A 19008-nucleotide genomic window follows, 5' to 3' on the forward strand; every position below is an offset into this window, starting at 1 on the left:
AGGATTTTGGCCATGGAGCATTGTTACAATGGGGTGCAGAACTGCCATTTTAATGTGAAAAAGCTTCACAGCTAGTGCTGAACTGAACCCACACACCCCATTTTCGCTGCCTTATTTGCAGGTCACAAAATGGGGGGGCTGTTTGGTATTTGGGGGAGGTGGGAAAACAGTGTCTTTTAAGTTTTGTGCTGATGGGACTTATCTTGGGTGGGAAAGTGGGAAAGAGTGTCTTATTTTTCTTTCCTTTTTCTTTTTAAAAACTGTATTACATTGCCACAGTCAATACAGGAAATCCTTGAACACTTAAAGCTGGTTTTGGCTAACTGCAAATTTTTTTCCCCCCAGAATGTACTGGAAATTACATTTTCAAGGAGAAATTTGAGTCTATAAACAATTACAATTAAAACTTTAATTAACTTTAAACACGATTGCAACAACAAACTGTCCAATGTGGACTGGCAAAGGGCTATGATGCCCCTGGTGAGGGAAATGATGTGCAAGGCAATCCAAGATGGAGTCGGCGCTGCCCAAACTTTCCGCATCACTTGTCCCACATTTCCGAGTTGCATTGACATTACCTTGTCCTGCTGTTCAGTCTCTTCCCTCATAGCTGCAATTTTGCAAAGGAGACTAATAATTATCACACTTTTTTGTTTTTATTTTTTTTTCAGCAAAGTACAATAATGCTAATAAAAATGACATGAGAAAATGGTGGAATTGTTTGACTGCAAAGAGGAAATGACTAGCTGGCCTTTTGTGGCTGGAGGGTGAACAAGAAATGGCTAATTAAAGTGACAATTTCAGTAAAACCAGTGGCTAGGAGAAGCAGGAACCACACTGAATGGGAGACCTTTGCTGCTTGAAGGCACAGGAGCACTTTCTACACTGAAGTTTCTTCAGAGTTATAGTCTGAACTTTCTTCTGAGTTATTATAGTGACTCCAGTACTTACAGTCTTTCTCATGTCTTTCTACTGAGGGAACTACGGTATAGCACTATACTGAGAACTGCACAGACTCACAGTTATCATTCCACTTCTAGTAGATTGTGGAAGAGCAATGCCTTAGCAGCACTGAGTGGCCATTATGTGAAGAGAACCTGAAAGAGAGAAAACCTGGTTTATGAACGGAAGGCAGAGAAGTTATAAGAAGAGCCCTGCTAGGTTAGACCAAGGCTTCAGCTAAGCCCAGCATTCTGTCTTCAGCTGTGACAAACCAGCAGGTACCATCAGGAAGGGACTAAAGGCAACTGCCCTCCCCAGTCGTTTGTCCCTCAGCAAACTGGTGTTCTGAACATCTGAACTCCAATATTTCACTGAGTTATGATGATGAATAGCCATTGATAGACCTCTCTTCCATGAAGTTGCCTGATCCCCTTTTAAGGCCAACTACATCTTGTGGCAGCAAATTGCATGTTAATTATCACTTCTCCCTCCTCCCCCCATGTGCTTTTCCTGATTAAAAGATTCCCCGAAGAGCTGCTATTAACTTCTCTTTTTCTTCCAAAAAAAAAAAAAAAAAAAGTAGGAAATTTCCTATCCTGTATCTCCCATGTTGCTTCTAGTTTTTCATTGTTCACCAGGCTGCTGCTGTGGCATTCATAGTCCAAGGGCCAAGCAGCATATATCTACACCGGCATCCCAATTTCCCAGCCTCCCCAAAGCAGCCCAGTGTCGTTGCTATCATCTGCGTGGATAAAGCTGCAGCTCAAGGGCTTCATTCCTGCCCATGCTAATTGTGAGCTCTGTTCCCAAAGCACCGGGGCATCTGGGCTTTGTGTGATGGATGGCTGACATCACAAAATGCCAAGTAGGACCCACACTCCAGTTCAGGCTATCCTGCTTTTTGATTCACAGTTGAGCCAGAGGAGAGCTTTCCCTTTCAGGCTAGGTGGGCTGGAATGTGAAGAACTGCAGTGATTTAGCCAGACTGTGAGAAATGTAGTTATTTTTTCTGTGTTCGGCTGGAAGTCAATACTTGGGGAAGGGATGTTTAATTATCTCTCTCACCCTCCTAAATCTCTTTATGAGAGGCCTTGACTGCAAATCTCCACATCATTGCAAAGTTATTGGCTAGTGCCGTGTGTGGCAGCTGCACCATAAATTGGCAGGAGAGAAAGAAACTGCAGCCTGTCTCAGACCCTCCAGTTCTTGCTGTAGGTCCACAGCACACTTGTCCATCCACTCCTCAGTGTTTGTGTGGCTGTGGAGGACGGGTGGTTGCTTTGGAGGCCGCAATAAATCAGGGAATAAATGGAATCACTGTCAGAACGTTGTAATGCCTCTGGAAGCATGAGTCAGAGAGAGGTCAGCAGTTACGGGCAGGGCTGGGGCTGGGGGAGTGGAGATGCCTGGCATTGAGAGAGGTTACTGCTCTAATGAGTGTGTTGGCTGATTGCTAAGAATACCAGTGAACAGAAGAGGAAAGAGCCAGTGCCTAAGAGCAACGTTATTTTGCTTGCCTCTCTCCAATGATATGTTGAGCACTTATTAGGTGAAGGAGAATGCCAGGTGCTATTACAGCTCCAGAGGTCCCTTGTGACAGCCATCCCAGAGCAGCGGGGCCTTGAAATCGGAGATAGGAAGAGCATTGCTCCAACCACAATAGCCACCTTTTATTCCAGGAGCCGTGCATTGGAACCAGTGGTTCACTGCAGAGATCAACTCAAATACTCAGTTCACTAGAAGGAGCATTGTGGCAGAGGAGGCAAACTAAGCAATGGAGAGGGAATTCTGGGACTCATCTGCACTACAGATTTAACATGTTTTTCACAGCCATTGCCTCTCCCTGAGGAACTCTGGGGATGGTAGTTCTGTGAGACGAGCATGGCATTCGGGATCACTAGCTCTCAGCGTTTCACTGAGCTACAATTTCTTGGATTCTTTGGGGAAGTGTCATAATATGTAGTTAATGGGAGTAAAGGGATGCAAGTTGTTGCACCTACACTGTTGAATGTCCTTGAATACTAGAGATGCCTATTATGCTTGGGCTACAGAATGCTACATTGGCTTCTGCTTGTTCAGGATCCTGCATCTCAGTGCTAGGGTGGCCATTCCACTTGGCCTGCTCCTGAGTCTTAAACAGCTGGTTGATCCCCAGATCAGCAGCTGAATCTTTTCATAACTTAGAGATAAGGACTCTCATGACTTAATGACTGCAGATCAAGTTGCTCTTAAAGGTACAGAAGCAGGGGCTAGTAAAACCTTGCCCATTTTCTGCAGTGCTTTTCATAATTCCTCTTGCTCCTTCTCTAATGCTCACAAGGCCTTAGTTCCAGAGCCTGTTTTGAATTTTGAACACCAGAGCTCATGGGAAGTATTAAGATAGTGCTTTGGAGCCTGCCGAGAATGCCTTTCTGTTACCAATGAGTTACTGCAACTCTTATTCATACAGCAGGGATAAGAACTTCCTGAGCAGAAAGTAGTAGCATAGCTGGGGGGAATGGTAAGTAGTGCAGGTGCCACAAGACGCTGTGTAAGTGGCCCCTCCCACTTGCTGACAAAGCCATTCTAGGCAGCAACAGCAACGTGGAGGTGCTTGCCAAACCAAATGGCTTCTCATTGCCGTCACTGCCCAGATGTCTCCAACCACGAGTGGGAGGGGATGCTTACATGGCACGTTGCGGCACCTGCAGTACTTACTGTTTTGCCCCCCTCTAGCTATGCTACTGGCAGGAAGTATGATCTCCAAGAAAGCTTGGAACTGGATAAGCTGCTATTATTTTAGCAGTCTAGAACTATCCCCTGCCCGAAATGCCTGCAGTTGATTCCCAGTTTTCCAAATCCAAACTCTGAGGGTTCTTTTCCCTGCCCATCCTACCATCTTGCCTAATATTTGCCCTCCTCCAGGCCCCTACAGTGCATTGTTTGTCCCTCTCAAAAGTCTAGTGAGATGGTAAACTTGTGCTTTACCTCGTCACATGTTAAGTGAGGGTTCATACCATTGAATATGCTCACACTGAACAGTTTCCTGCAGACGAAAAAACTAATATGTCTGGGAGAATTTGAGATTAAAACTCTTCTTTCTGACACATTGCTAACCTCATATATGCAGGGACTTCTTTTCCCTTTTTCTTTTGCATGGTAGAGCATTCAGTGCTGTGAGCCCCCCTCTGAAGTTGGAAGCAGAGCAACCAGTCACAGAATTACTAGTTAATTGATCTGACTGGCTTTTTGATGGCTCCGGGGGATTTTCCTGCTGGGATGGTTACTGGTTCTGTCAATGTCCTGGTCGATCCATGGAATACAAAGGTGACCCATGTAGTAGACACAGTGGCTCCTAAGCCATCCCCTCCCTCTCCGTTCAGCTTGTGTTATTCTTTGGTTTACTGAGGAGCTAAAAGTGATGAAGTAGGAGGAATGATGTCTAGAGCAACAGTGGAGCCGCTCTTATGACAAATTTGACCAAACAGGGGTTGGAGTCAATTTTAAGGGCAAGTTCAGGGGTGTCAAACTCATTTCATACCGAGGGCTGAACAGCATTCATGATGCCTGGTGAGGGCCAGAAGTGATGCCATTAGGTAGGAAGTGATGTCATGAAACAGGTCATAACAAAAAAAGAAAGCTCTTTTTCTCACTTAGGAATTCATTTGCTGCAAATGACAGAAGAGAAAATAAGCAAATCTTGATTATATTTCAAGATATGGGAGAGCCCAATTTTCATGTGGGCTGCCCTTATGGCAGTAACACCACAGCACTGCTCAGTAGCTGAGAGCCTGAGGGCCAGATAAAAAGCTTCCGTGAGATGCATCCGACCCCCCAAGCCTTATGTTTGACACCCCTAGCCTAGTTCATGTTGTGATGGTGGCAAAAAAGCCTTTTTTTCTTTGCCACCCTAATGGCTGCTCCATGTCACGATCATCCAATATGTTGTTCTGCATTTCTCTCTGTCCTTTCCAGAGAAGCTGTTGGTCTGATCTTGGAAGCTAAGCAGCATCAGGCCTGGTTAGTATTTGGATGGGAGACCGCCTGGGAATACTGGGTGCTGTAGGCTTATACCATAGTCTTTCGAGACTGAAGGTTGCCAACCAACCATCGTGATGCACTTTTTACATCTATGGCTTAGGACCTGGTACCTGAAAGTCTGCCTTCTTCTCTGTGTTGCTCAGTAACTACAATACAATCTTCATCTGAGGCCTTTGCTGCCTGAGGTGTGGTGGGCACCTAGTAGGCGCAGGGCCATTTCAGTGATGGGGATGACCTTATGGAATAACTTCCCTCTGAAGACTGGATGGGCTTCCTATATTAGAGGCAAAACCCTGACTTTCCTGGAGGGCTTTGAGGCTGTTTGAGCTTTTCATTGGGTTGTTCATTTTTTTGCTGGCTTCAGATTGTATTAATTTTGAGATAGTTTTGTGTTCTTGCTGCAATTCTGTCATTATTATTTTTTACTTATTATTTTGTTGTCATGTTAGCTGCTTTGAATTAGATGTGAGAAAAGCAGGATAAAAATTTTAAAAATAGATTAAAAAAAGAATAAATGAGGTCTATGTTTCTGTAGTTATCGTTCTGTTCCCACCCATCAAGCCTATGCTAGTCAGCTGGTTTCCTCAGTTGTTTTCTGACACTGGAAGTTATTAAAGTATTTGTGCACTTACAAAAGCTGATCTTAGAAAATGGGAGCAGACCATGGAATGAATTTGGGGACAGAGCACTGATGTCTATAGATGATGTTCCTCATAAAGACATAGGAGCAGCCCAGGCCTTTTTTCCTAATCCGTTGGCAACCACAGCTGGCAATATTTTGGGGAGCACAGGTTTATAAGAATGTGTCTCTTGGCTGATTGATGTCTATCTTTGCCTTCTGTGCCCAGAGCTATGCCCTGACTGTAGCGATGTCATGCTCAAGCAGTGCAGCGAATAGGTCACAAGTGTATGGAAGTGAGTGCCTGTGAGGACTTGGCTGCTACTGAGCGGCTGTGCTAATGAGGCTAGATGGGACCAGCGCTCTGCCTCCTGTGCAGGGGAAGACGGATGGGACCTCAACTCCGCAATTGAATTTTCAGCCTGCTCGTGGAGGGGGGAGGCGAGTGCCCCCAGCTTCCTGGGCCCCCATCCAATTGCAAATAATGGATGGGTCTCCTGACTAATGGGATATTGACGTGGCACTACCAGGGGCTCTGCCGCTGCAGCTGCTGCTTAATTGCTGGCTCTGACTGATCGCATGCACTTCGGCTGCTAACCACACTCTCTCTCGCTCTCTAAGAGTATGGGAGGTAGGAGGGGCATCATGTTAAAATCGCATGAGAACAGCAAGCAGAAGGAGCAGAGAGCAGAGGCAGGGAACAGAGTGATTCAGAAGATTATCACAGCACCCACCCTAGTGACAGGGAAGTACAGAACAGCCGGTTCCCCCAACGTTTCAAGTGCCTGTAGCCCTAGCATGAGGTTGCAGCTCTTCTCTTGCGTTCTCTCTGAAGGGAGAAGCGAGGGGGGCTTTACTTCCTAGCCTGTGCACTGCTCAGGATTAATGGCAGAAGCTCGTGCCACATGTACTGTAAAACGTATTCACGGATAGAGCGGGAGAACAATGGGGATCTGGAAGTGGCTTACGTGAACGGCTTTGGCTGGGTGTGCAGCTGGCCGCCTCGCTTGCAATGTAATTGCAGGCAGATCTGAAAGCAGAGGGAAGCAGGTAAAAGGCACAGATGGAGAGCTCCCAGATAAGGCCATGCGCACGTGCAAGTGCACTGGGAAGAGCTCAGCTCGCCACACAGGGCTGGCTTCAGGTGCCCCCACTTTTATTTAGCACTTCGGACTTTCTGCAGATGATTTTTCCATCAGATTTCTCGGTTTGAGGTTATTAGCTAATTAGTGTGAAAGTATTGATACAGGGTAGTCGTTGAAGCACTGGTGCGATGGTTGCATAGAGCAAGAATTGCAGATATCCAGGCTCTGGTTAATATAAAAGGTCCCTCAGGCAATTCTTTTCCTATCTATTTTGCATTTTTTGCTTTTTTTCCCTTTTGCTGATTCCATCATCAGTTAATGAACAATGCGTAAGGGCAGGAGATTGTTTTGTGGGTACTCATCTCACGAGCAAGGGATATTATTATTTGGGCAAAAAGTTCATTCAGAACATTGACCCATGAGTTCTGAGTTGATAACTGTGTATTAACTGGAGTCCCCAAACTTTCAGCAGCTGGGGCACATCATGCCAGGCCCAATCCTATCCCCTGCCATGCAGTGCTGCAGATGGAGTATATGCTGTATACTATGGTGTGTGTGTGTGTGTGTGTGTGTGTGTGTGTGTGTGTGACCAGATGGCCTGGGAGAGGTAAGCAATAATTATTTTTAGTTACTACCTTTCTGTAGGCTGCCTGGCTGTCAATGGGTGTCCTTGGACCTACACCAGCTATTTTTCTGGTGTAAGTCTGAGGAGAGAGGCAGGAGGTGTGTTGGGCTGGGAAAATGGGGTTAGGATCCCAGCATGTGCTGCTGTCATGAAGATCTACCCCTCCCTCCTCTTGCCCAGTCTGGTCCCTACCCCAAATCTCTCCTGAACAGTCCGCTCTGCAACCTTACCTGCTCCAGAGTAACAGCTGAGAGCCACTGCCTCATGCATGGTGTGCCTCCAGCTGTTTGCGCCAATGGCCCCAAAATGCACAACAGCCGCACTTCTTTTACAACAACGCAGAGGCACTTATGGCGGCAGACCAGGAGTTCTGCCACTGTAAGTGCCCTATAGGATTAGTTCTTGTTGTTATGTTGGACCAATTGTTCTTATAGTGGACCAATTATAGAAAATAATTCTAAATTTAGAGTTATAGAGAATAATAAATACATTTTGTACCTAAGATGCATGTGCCATTTTGTACATGGTAAGAATTCTCACCACCATTGGCCCAGCCATGAAGCCATGTGATGCGGCTTGCATAAGGGCAGGCGGTGGGAGGAGCGGCCTCCCTCCAGCCCACCACAAACTCAAGCTGCATTGATATGCTTTGATCTACCCCTGCCTACATCTCCCCTCCCCTCTCTGTGCTCCATCCTTACACTGTTGTTATCTGGTGTGCTCCCTGGGGCATTTGGTGGGCCGCTGTGAGATACAGGAAGCTGGACTAGATGGGCCTATGGCCTGATCCAGTGGGGCTGTTCTTATGTTCTTATGTTTAAAAGAAATGTGCACGAGGATGAAGGACTTCTGGAAGAAGAAAGGGGGAAAAGACTGTGGTGCTCCTGATGACCTCTCCCCGACTACATGGTGCTTGTGAAGTCTCTTGTGAAGTCTCCCCGACTACATAGTGCTTGTGTAGGCAGGCTCAGGTGATTTGGAACCTGCCCCCTTCCCTTTAGTTAACTTACCAGGAGCATAGCCTGTAAGATTTTGAATACTCAGTATTAACATCCTTATTCGTTATGTGAATTTTTATTCCAACTCTGCAGTGATACATATCTTAACTGGAAATCTATAATGCAGCATGAGCAGAAGTGTGTTTACTCAGAAGTAAGGCCCGCTGCATTTTGAATCTTACATTAATTTCATCCCCAGTGAAGATTGGCCTGATGACTCCCAGAGATTAGCTTGATGACTCTCCACCTAGCTATTGTCCCATGGATGTAGCTCTTGCTATCTAGTAACTTGACAAGCTGTCTAGCCATAACTATGGATATGTATATAAGAATCAATGGCAACCCTCATCCATCAGTGTTCCCTGACTCTGAGACGTTTTCCTCTCAATACTGGTCAGGGATTCCTTCAGGAGTGGAGCAGCTTCTTGTCCCTAAATTCTATGCAGTTAGCTGATGGGTGGGGTTAAAAATAGTCACAGTTTGCTACCTGACTCAGGCAGGCTTATGGAAACCATTATAGTCTTTCTCAGCCAGAGAAAAGGCACCTTATATTCTGGGCTGTTGACAATATTCTGGGCTGGTGACTTTGAGACTTGATGGCACGCTTAAATCATGGTGGAATTAGAAGAGTGCTAGCTTGGGTATGATTGCTCATTGCATGCATCCCACATGTCTCTAGTCAAAGGGATTTTGAGGCTGGGTGGGATGGGGTTTTAGTACTTCAAAAACCTGCATCACCTGTCTGACTAGAGAGGAAACACTGGGACAAAAGAAACAATTGTGTCCAGCAGGAGACACAATAGCCCTGTCACCGACCTAGCAAGGTCAGGCCTGGTTAGTACTTGGATGGGAGACCGCCTGGGAATACCGGGTGCTGTAGGCTAGGCTTATACCATAGTCTTTCGAGACTGAAGGTTGCCAACCAACTCAAAATCACCCCTAAACAGCTTTTCTCCTATAGGAAAAAAAGAAAAGGGCTCCCCAGAGGGAGAAAAGCAGCTTGGGTTGTGATTTGGAGCAGTCAAATGGTAGGAAGGGAAGGGCTTAAGCAGCCATTTTCAGCCTTCTATAACTGCACAGAAAGGGCCTATCACATGTGTTGCATTTGCTCTGTGCTATGGATATGGCTTTGTGGTGACCCTCAGTATTCCACAATCTTGAAATAAAACTATCTCTGCCCTGCCTCCACACGGGGCGATCTCCCACAAAGTGCATTTATGCTTCCATAAAAATGGTCTACTTTTCCCATTGCTAGTAGCTTGCAGGGAGTACTAGTACCACATACTGAGTGGCTGCCAGGTACCTGTGCCAACCAGCTGAGGGGAGAGGATGCAATGGTTCTTTTCTGGAGTACCACCACCTGCCAGTATAAACCATCTCTGGCTTCCTGGTCAGCCAGAGTCTGCCTTTCTTCCTATAGTACTCTCCACATCTGGTGTCAGATTGTGGAAGGGGGGGGCTGGGAAAAGCTCTCAATTCATCACTGTACTCCTCTGGAGCACCCAGTTCACAGCTTTGGGGCCTTACCAGGGTGGCAGCAGGGGTCCTAGGTGCTTAGATCCTGGCAGCACCATCTTCTTTAACATAACAAAATAAGGGGGCAGTACCCAAACAGCAGCAAAGAAAGAAGAAGGAAGCCTCTAAACAGGTGGAGAGAAAAATAGCAGGCAGTCCGTAAGGTCATCATTTCTGAGGATTTACTGTGTCAGAAAGTGCTCCAAAAGGAGGATATCAAAATGCAGTGGGCCAACAATAACAATCCATGATAAACTTTTCTCTGGGCCTGTTTAGAACAATTTGTTTCCTACCATGTTTTTGTAACAATTGTTAGAAAATATTTTAAAAAATAAAATAAAAAATATTTTGACAATTATTAAAAATGATTATTTATTATAATTAATTGCTGGCAAAAATGTGATGTGATCTGAAGACATTAGAGGACATTAGAGGTGGAGGACATTAAGATCATTCCTTTGACAAGATCAGGTCGTGACCTGGATAGGTTTAGGCTGTGGACAAACACTCAAGTTTGGGAAACCTAATAGGCTTAGTAGTATGGTCCACCATCAGTGGATCCAGATGGCTTTCTGATGGTCTGGGGGATTTTCTTGCCAACATGGCTAATGGTTTTATCAATACCCTGGTCCATCTGTGGAATGCAAAGATGACCTGGGCAATAGACACAATGACCCTTAAATGCCCTCTTCCTCCTCATAGAGTTAAATCAGCTCCTTGGTTTTCCGTGGGGCTGGAAGCAATGAAATGTGAGGTATGACAGCTGGAATATTACAGGAGAAAATCTTGTGATGCATTCAACAAAACAAAAGCAAGAGCCAATCTTCCTTTGTCATTGATGGATCATTACTTGATAGAGTTAAGGCTTACTGTGGCTGTGAGCTGCAGAGGTGAGAGACCTAATAAAATGGTTCATCATTGGAGATTGATGGATCCAGATGGGTCAATGACTGCTGTGAGGACTTTTCCTGCTGCCCTGGCTCAGCAGCAGACCCCCAGTCCTGCACCTGGGGCAAAGGTCCACAATGGGGCCCCCGCGGGCTTTTGCCGCCCCTTCACTCAAAAAACCACCCCCTCCACTCACCTGAGGCTCACTGAGCCTTCCGCAACCTCCACCTGCATTGAGAAAACCTCTTTGAGGTTCCCCAAAGCTTTAAACTGTGCTTCCGGAAAACCAGAAGCACAGTTTCCGCCCCCATCTGGAGCATCAGAGAGGCTTCCATGGGGTCCTAGCAACTGGCGCCTGCGGCTTTTGCCCCAGAAAAGTCTATGGTAGGTCCACTGCTGCCCTGGCTAGTGATTCCCTGATCAGTCTCCCTGGAGAAATGGTCAGGGCATTTGACCTGATAGTTTCTAAGCATCCTCTCCCACTAAGGGCACAATCCTATCCTGCGCTGGAACAGGCAAGTCAAGAGGCTTGCACTGTATCCAGTGCAGGATAGGGGCCAAAAGCGGCTCAGCCAGAGGTAAGAAGAAGCTTTTCCCTTTACCTGTGGGTAAGGCACCCTATGGGTCTCCTTGGGCTTGTTTCAGCCTCTGCAGGCTGAACTTCCAAGAAGGTGCAAACATGCCTTATGGCATGTTTGTGACCCTCCTGGGCTGGCGCAAGAGACTTGTGCTGACCCAAGCCCGAGTCAGGATTGTGCCCTAAGCCTCTGTGACCCCAGAATTTCTGAGGTGGGTAAGATCATTCATGGGGCAAGGGCTCACTGTACTGAAATATGGTGAATTATCATATCTGGGAGGTCCTGTGATGTCCTTCCACGGATTTCATTATCCGTGGAAATCAGTAACCATGAGGGGTCCTGTAATTGATCTCCTGCAGATACTTAGGACCTACTGTACTGAAATATGATGCCAGCTGTTGTCTGCCATTTATTTATGGCAGAGATGTAAACAGCTTTGTTAACTTTTTGTTGAAAGTGGTTTATAAATATTATTATTTATAATATCTGGATGCACAATAACAAATGCCACCTGGTGAAAGCCAACAGGACGAGCAACCAAAGAGGATATTGGAGGCAAAAACTTGAGACAAACAGTCTTCTGTCCCTCACAATAACAGACTACCCTAGACAATGTTGTGCTGCTGTCTTGTTTCTAAAGGACTATCCAGATGTTTGAACAGGTGCAGTCTTTTGAAGAATTGGGCACATATAGGACCTGGATGGGAGTGCACAACCCCACTGCCTTGTGAGGTGTGAAGGATAGGGCTATGTGATTGGGACATCTCACCAACAACACTCAGATTATGGAAATCTGTTTTCTGGAAGGGAAGGCCCTCATTCCTTCAGCACGTTCAGATGGAAGGTGAAGATGGTTTTGTATAAATGCACTTTTGAGTGAGGACTTTTTTTAAAAAAATGTTGCTCCGGATTTGTTTATTTTTCCTTTCTGTAAGCCTACTCGTGTTTAATTGACTGTTTTTATTTTATTTTAGATTATTATAAACTTCTCTGAGGACTCTTATTAGATGAAATATGCAGGATATAAATGAGTTATATCTTAAACTAGTATAGATCCATTGGCAAAGATTCTAAATATCTTTGCAAAGAATAGAATAAGCAAAGAATAAAACAAACCAAGATTCTAATACTGTTGGTTTGGGTGCTAGGCCCAAGCACCTTACGTGGAGGAACTAGGAGCTCTGGCTAGGGGATGCAGGTGCTCTGCTCCTCTTCATTGGATGATCTTGCAGGTTCCAATTCAGATGGCTCAAGAGGCCAACAGAACTCAGCCTGGTTCTGCAATGCTGCTGACCCTGGCTTGGTTGTCCTTAGGCTGAGCCACTCATCACCCAGATAAAGGCGGAATGCTTTTGGATTGCTCTTCTCTACTGGCCATCCTGCTTTCAACACCACTATTTTTGAAGCTGACGGGCAAAGGAGAGCCCGGGGAAGGGGCTCCAAGGAAATGCTGTTTGCTATGTGCACAACACACACTGCTTTATAGCACTGTCTGTCCATGAGCACAAGTCCTCAGTGCTGTCCACTCACAAGGGGAATGATCCTGCGAAGCCTGTGCCTGGAACGGTCAGCCATTCAAGGATGTGAGGAGTGCAGAAATAATATTAAAGAGGCCGTGAAGGAATTGGTACAGATGCCCTTGTCTTGCACTGCTGGTGCCCTTCGTTTTCCCAGTCCTCTGCATTTGTGCAATACAGGGCGCAATCTGAACCCCTTAAGTCAGTGCTTTCCAGCACTGACATAAGGGCAATGCAGCTCTGAGGTAAGGGAACAAACATTCCCTTACTTTGAGAAGGCCTCTGTGAGTGACACCCAACTGCAGCACATGTCCCCTTGGCACCGCGATGCCAGTGCTGGAAAGCACTGATATCAGGAGTTAGGATTGCACCCACAGTTTGCCTTGTTGCATTCCCCACTTGCAGACCACAAGGCTCACTCTGTGAAGTGTACTGAGATAAGAGAAGCTGTACATATAACCTTTGGAACAGCTGCTGTGGCGGCCCTGCATCATTGACCAATGTGATGATCACTGACATTCGCTCCGTTTCCCTGTCGTCACCCTTCTGCCTCCTGGCACTGACGTGGCTGCCGTGCCTTTGTTTACCTGGGCACATTAGGAGGCACAGTGCAGTCTATAAGTACCTGCTGCAAGGTCAAAAGGAGCCCATTATAGAGACACTGTGAGAAAGTGTCCGATTCACATGAAGGAGCAGCTGGCTAGGCAGCTTGCACAAACACTCGAACAAGATGTTGGAAAATCAATTCCAATAACCGAGACCTTAAACCTGTAGAGTATTAGAGCTTTATCGGCTGCCCTAACATATTCACAGCAGCAACAGCAGCATCTCTGTCTCTCGCTCAAACACTGAGAGCCAGGCAATAATTTCTTCTTTGGAGTTGTTGCTGTAGCTAAGCAGACTCACATGAGTCCAGTGTCTGGAGGATGTGAAATTCATTGGAGGTCCTTTGCTGTGGGTGGAAATGCTGGTCACCAGTATCATGTAACAGCAAATGGCTAGCAATAGACAAAAGGAAATGCACTGGGCAGGGCTCAATTGGACAGAAGCTTTGGTGAAAAGACTGGCTGCAAAGGCTGCTGTGTTGCATTAAGTGTGCACTAAAACCCCCACCTGTCCTGCAAGTCTGTCCTGCAAGTCTGCAAGACCTGTAGAGCAGGCACTTGCTGTTTGCAATGTATTGCATTCTGCCTCATCTATCCAGGAGCATATTGGTACGTTCAGTCTGGAAGAACGGCGCAGATGGGGAGAAAAGCTGATCTGCTGTTAGGGGGAGGGGGAGGATAAGAAAAGTGAATCTGGACCTTAGCCAGGGGAAGCTAAGCCCCTGAGTGCTTGTAATCCCGGCTCTTGCCACACATCAAGGCGCTAATACTAATGTGCTGGCAAGAGTCCATGGTGGGCCAGTGTATCAGCCTCAGTGTGCTGTTTGCCTTGCTCTGGGACAGGATTGTAAATGTTTTCTGAGAGTTTACATTTGTAGGATGCTATCTGCCGCATCAAACGGATTTTCCATATTAAGTCCATCCTGAATGGCTCCCCTTGGACAGTCAGTCAAAGTTGGGTAGCAGATGAATTGATCTGTATGTAAAGGCCCATTTCAACCCCAACAAAGAGTGAATAATGGCTGCCACGACTACTTAAGCAGAAGAGGCAAAGTGCTGTCCTGTGTTCTTTGGTGTCTTCTCCAGCTCTTTTTCCCTAGAGCCGCAGCTTCTTAGGAGGTCTTCTGTGCTCATAACATGACTCGGATCTGATTAAACACAGCATGGGCTCATTATGACACAACAACCCAATCAGGAGCATTCTACACATACCTTTTTCCCAAACAAAAGGCCAAAATCTATTTCAGAAGAGCATGCTGTTTGCAACGCATGCATTATAGCATATGTGGCTTTTGGTTTTTTTGTTCTTATGTTTGATGAGGTTTCATCAGTCAACCCCCAGCTTAATATACAAATCAGAGGAAGGAGTCAGTAAGATTTAAATCCCCTTGCCCCTCTGTAAGCCTCCCTTTTCCCAATGTTTCTCCTCAGACCCACGCCAGCTATTTAGCTTGTGCAGGTCCAAGGAGCGAAAGGGGGCAGAGAGGATGCTTAAAAGGGGGGCCAGGATCAAGCATGCACCACTGCTGCTACATCCATCCCCTCCCACAGCCCCCACCCCCATTCCTCCTCTCTCATCACTCAGTTTTGCCCCCTCCCTGCCCTCCCCACCCCTGCTGCTGCCTTGTTTGCTCCAGTGGGTCTTACAGCAGCACTCCCAAAATGGCCGCTGATGGAGCGCTGTGCGGTCCATCAGGAGCCATTTTACGACAGTAAAACTCTGTTCTACTGTCATAAATGGCTGTGCACAACAGCCCCATCAAGTTTGGGCTGTTAGTTTCAGTTTCACTGATAACACGGGTATATTACAACGTGGGTGTTAAAGTTGTTCACAGATGCCCACATTATGTTGAGGCTGCGCTGAAAATATTTTTAATAGTGATTTTTTTGTGTGAAAATTTTAAGATGATACAAAAGTGTGGCTAACAGTTGGATGTACTGCATTTGAAAATACAGTATATGTGCCAAGTAGTTTTTTTTTTTAAATCTTACCTAGATTTCACACAATTTTTCTGGAATTCCTTGGGTTCTTTTGGGGAGGAAGGTGGGCGATAAATGCAGTAAATAAACAAATAAATAAAATTTCACTGTGATGAAGAGCAAGTTATGAACTATATAATAAATTGAGGGCAAGATATAAAAATGTCCATGGACATAAATGCAGTAAATAAATAAATAAATAAAATTTCACTGTGATGAAGAGCAAGTTATGAACTATATAATAAATTGAGGGCAAGATATAAAAATGTCCATGGACACAATCTTAACCAGCACTGACATAGCTGTGCCAATGTGCCAATGTGGCGTGAACTGCATCCTGCAGTGGGAAGGCAGTCAAGGGGGCCTCCTCAAGGTAAGGGCATGTTTGTTACCTTACCTTGGGGCTGCACTGTGGCTAGATCAGTGCTGGAAAGTTGGCTAGGATTGCACCCTGCGTCTCTTAACCTGTGGAAAGTCATTTGGACAATCAGAACCAACTTTTGTTTTATGGCTTTGACTAGGAAGTACTTACACAAAAGACTGCATAAAATATATGATGCAGGTTGCTTCTAAATGCTGGAAATGTCAAGCAGCAAAGGAAATCATTCCACCAGTAAATGTCTTCGTGTTTGGGGAAGAATCTTGGGGTTGTGAAGAACACCTGCTTAAGAGGAAAGGCAACCTCTTTGCCACTTCAGAAGCTCAAAGAAGCCTGCAGGGTCTCTCCCCACCCCCTCATCCCCTCCCTCCAGCTCTTCCCCCTTCCTTTTACTTACTGGTCTCTTCATCCTTGCCATAGTGGGTGGGAAAAAGGGGGGGGGGTGCACTGCGATATAGCAAGAGTTTAAGTGGCAATGGTGGTGGTGGTATAAAGGACAGAAGGGATTTTCTCCTTTCCCATTTTTGTCACCCTGGAGAGCTGCTAATTAGCAATCCAGGCAAAACATTAACTTTGCCATGGTCCCTGAGCCTTTCCAAGGGAAGGGGTAAGTAAAGGGAAGGTAGGAACTTTTAAGGGGTTGTGACTGGCAGGAAGGGTGCGTGGAGGACAGATGGCTGTCAAGTTGGACATTTCCCAAGCCTTGAATTCAGTTTGGGAAATGAGATGATTTTTTTCCCCCCAACTGGAGGGGGAGGGGCAGCTGAGGACTTGGCTCTTCTCCAAGCCAATTTTGGGCAAGAAAGGAAAGTTTTGCTTATCTATTGCTAGCTGTGCATGGTGGATTTGCAGCTTGGCAAATACATATGGGGGAGGGGGGAAGCGATAGGAAAGATGATTCATTTTGTTAGTTCTCTTAAACTACCTTTAAACAGTAACTATGAAGCATCATGAAATGATCTTAAATAGGATTACAGCAGCAAGGATATATTTGGTCAAATCTTGGGAAGTGTTACATATCACCAACTATTTCACAGTGGGAAAGTAAAATGCATGAATGTGCTGCTTTGTCAAAGTGAACTAAGAGCCCAAGCAGGGCCCATATTAACCCAAGTTCAGGCCCCTAGGCTTTCAGGTATTTTGGGCTCCCACTGGGATTTCAATCTTTCACCCCACTACAGCTGACAGCCTGACCCTGGTTCAGTAGGCACTAGATAGCTCTACTGTAGATATTCGCCTATAAGGTGATCTCACAGATAAGCCAAGGGCAGGTTTTCAGCCAACAATCACAGAATGTTCCATGACCTTCAGATAGGTCGGGGGTAAAACTTGGGGAATGGTGCGTGTAAGGAGAAGCTGCAGCTTGCCCTGGAGTCTGATTGCCCTGGAGCCTGATGGAAAGTGGGGAAAGAATCTGAGTCATGCCACTGTTTTTGAAGACCTTGACAAGGTGCTCTAGGTTTGAAACTGCAGAAAAGCATTTGCACTTTTCAAAATCTTCCAAAACAAATGCAGCACTGACATAAACAGCTGACCTCAGCACAACACCCTGCTTCCATTGCTGCCAGACAGCTTTTTATACTGTTCGCTGTCATTTTAAGAGGCAGTTCTGCATGTTTGTAAGCTCTCTGCAATCACTCAAAATGTTCCTCAGATACTTCACAGACCCTATACAGGCACTATTAAAGCTTCTCCTGACTTCTCCTGGCTGCCTGAATAGCCCTAACCCCTGAATGACCCACAGATAAGACGAGGAGACAATCTTCACCTAATCTATTGGCAGAAGTTTCTTGCCTTACAGGTGAGTATCTGTGGTATATCCATTTTTGTGGGTCCCCTGATGTCTTCTATTCACAATTTTTAAAATGTTTTTATTGCGCGAATAGAACTCTTCAGGAAAACACATTCTGGGGTATTATTGCTCAATACTGTTCAATATATAATTATTGAATTATTGAATATATAATTGTTCAATATAATTGTTCAATACCACGTGGGATTTTTTTCTGTCATCCAAATTGGCCGTGGATGGCAGTTTTTTCGCCTATCCCAGACTGGCAAGGGAGGCTAGGTATTTATTCTGCAGGTTTCCAGCATTAAAAATTGGTCACTGTTTAATAAAGTAGCACAAGTTCAACCCAAGTGCTATTTGGTGTCTTTGCTGGGGGGCGTGAGTGTAAATAGAATGCTAGATGCAGGGAAGTGGCAGCAAGATGCAAGTATATTGTGGTCTTGTGTGTGCTCCCTGAGGCATCTGGTGGGGCTGCTGTGAGATACAGGAAGCTGGACTAGATGGGCCCTGGGCCTGATCCAGCAGGGCTCTTCTTATATTCCTATGTAATATTTGGAAGTGAATAAATTTGCTATGGTGCAGAGTGCAAAGTAGCCTTTGGAGCCCTAGAACGCAGGTAACAGTGCCTCAGCAAAAAAGAATGATGGGCCCCTAGTCCCTGCGGGCCCCTAGGCTTCAGCCTAGTCAGCCTTATTCCTAAGGCAGAACCTTGAGCTCAATTCTGTCCCCCACCATGCTATAGCATGCAGATGCACATGGAGGGGCAATCAGAAGGCCAACCAGAGATAAGTAAAAATATCAGCCTCTTTTGCCTCAAAGACATTCTACATTTATATTGTGGAATGTACTGTACTGGCATTTAGATCCAGTTATTTAAAAAGCAACAACACTTTTTGATGACATGGAGTGACCGGTGTAATCTGAATCCACAATTCAGGACCCATTTGCTGGACTGGCATAATTGTGGTTCAGATTTCTTTCCTCTTTTGGCTTGAAGCTGTGCTCTCTACCATCATGATTCTGGTTGTAGAATCCAACCAGGGCTTGCAACCCTCCCCCCTTTCCTTTGGTTACTTACAGTGCAATCTTGAGCTGGAGATGGGCCGGCACAAGTCCCTTGCCGTAAGACACATTTGTGCCTCCTTGAGAGTCTGCAAGACTGAAGGCTGGCCGAAGCCTCTGCGCCGATGGAGCTGGACTGACGCAAGGCTCTGGGTTAGGCCAGGGGAGGGAGGGCGGTGGGCGACCCTGGGGGTGGACAGGTGGGGAGCGGGAGGCACGGCTGGAATCCAGCAGTTATGGGGAGTTCAAAGTGGCTTGAAGCTGCTCCACTCTCCTCGGACTTGTGCCACCTCAGGAGGTAGTGCAAGTCTGAGGAGACCTATTGGGGTCAGGGTACCTTACCAAGGAGTAAGGGTAAGAGTTTCCCCTTGCCTCTGGCTGAGCCGATTGTGGCCCCTATCCT

Source organism: Tiliqua scincoides, chromosome 4 (genome assembly GCF_035046505.1).
Source record: "Tiliqua scincoides isolate rTilSci1 chromosome 4, rTilSci1.hap2, whole genome shotgun sequence".
Classification (NCBI taxonomy): Eukaryota; Metazoa; Chordata; class Lepidosauria; order Squamata; family Scincidae; genus Tiliqua; species Tiliqua scincoides.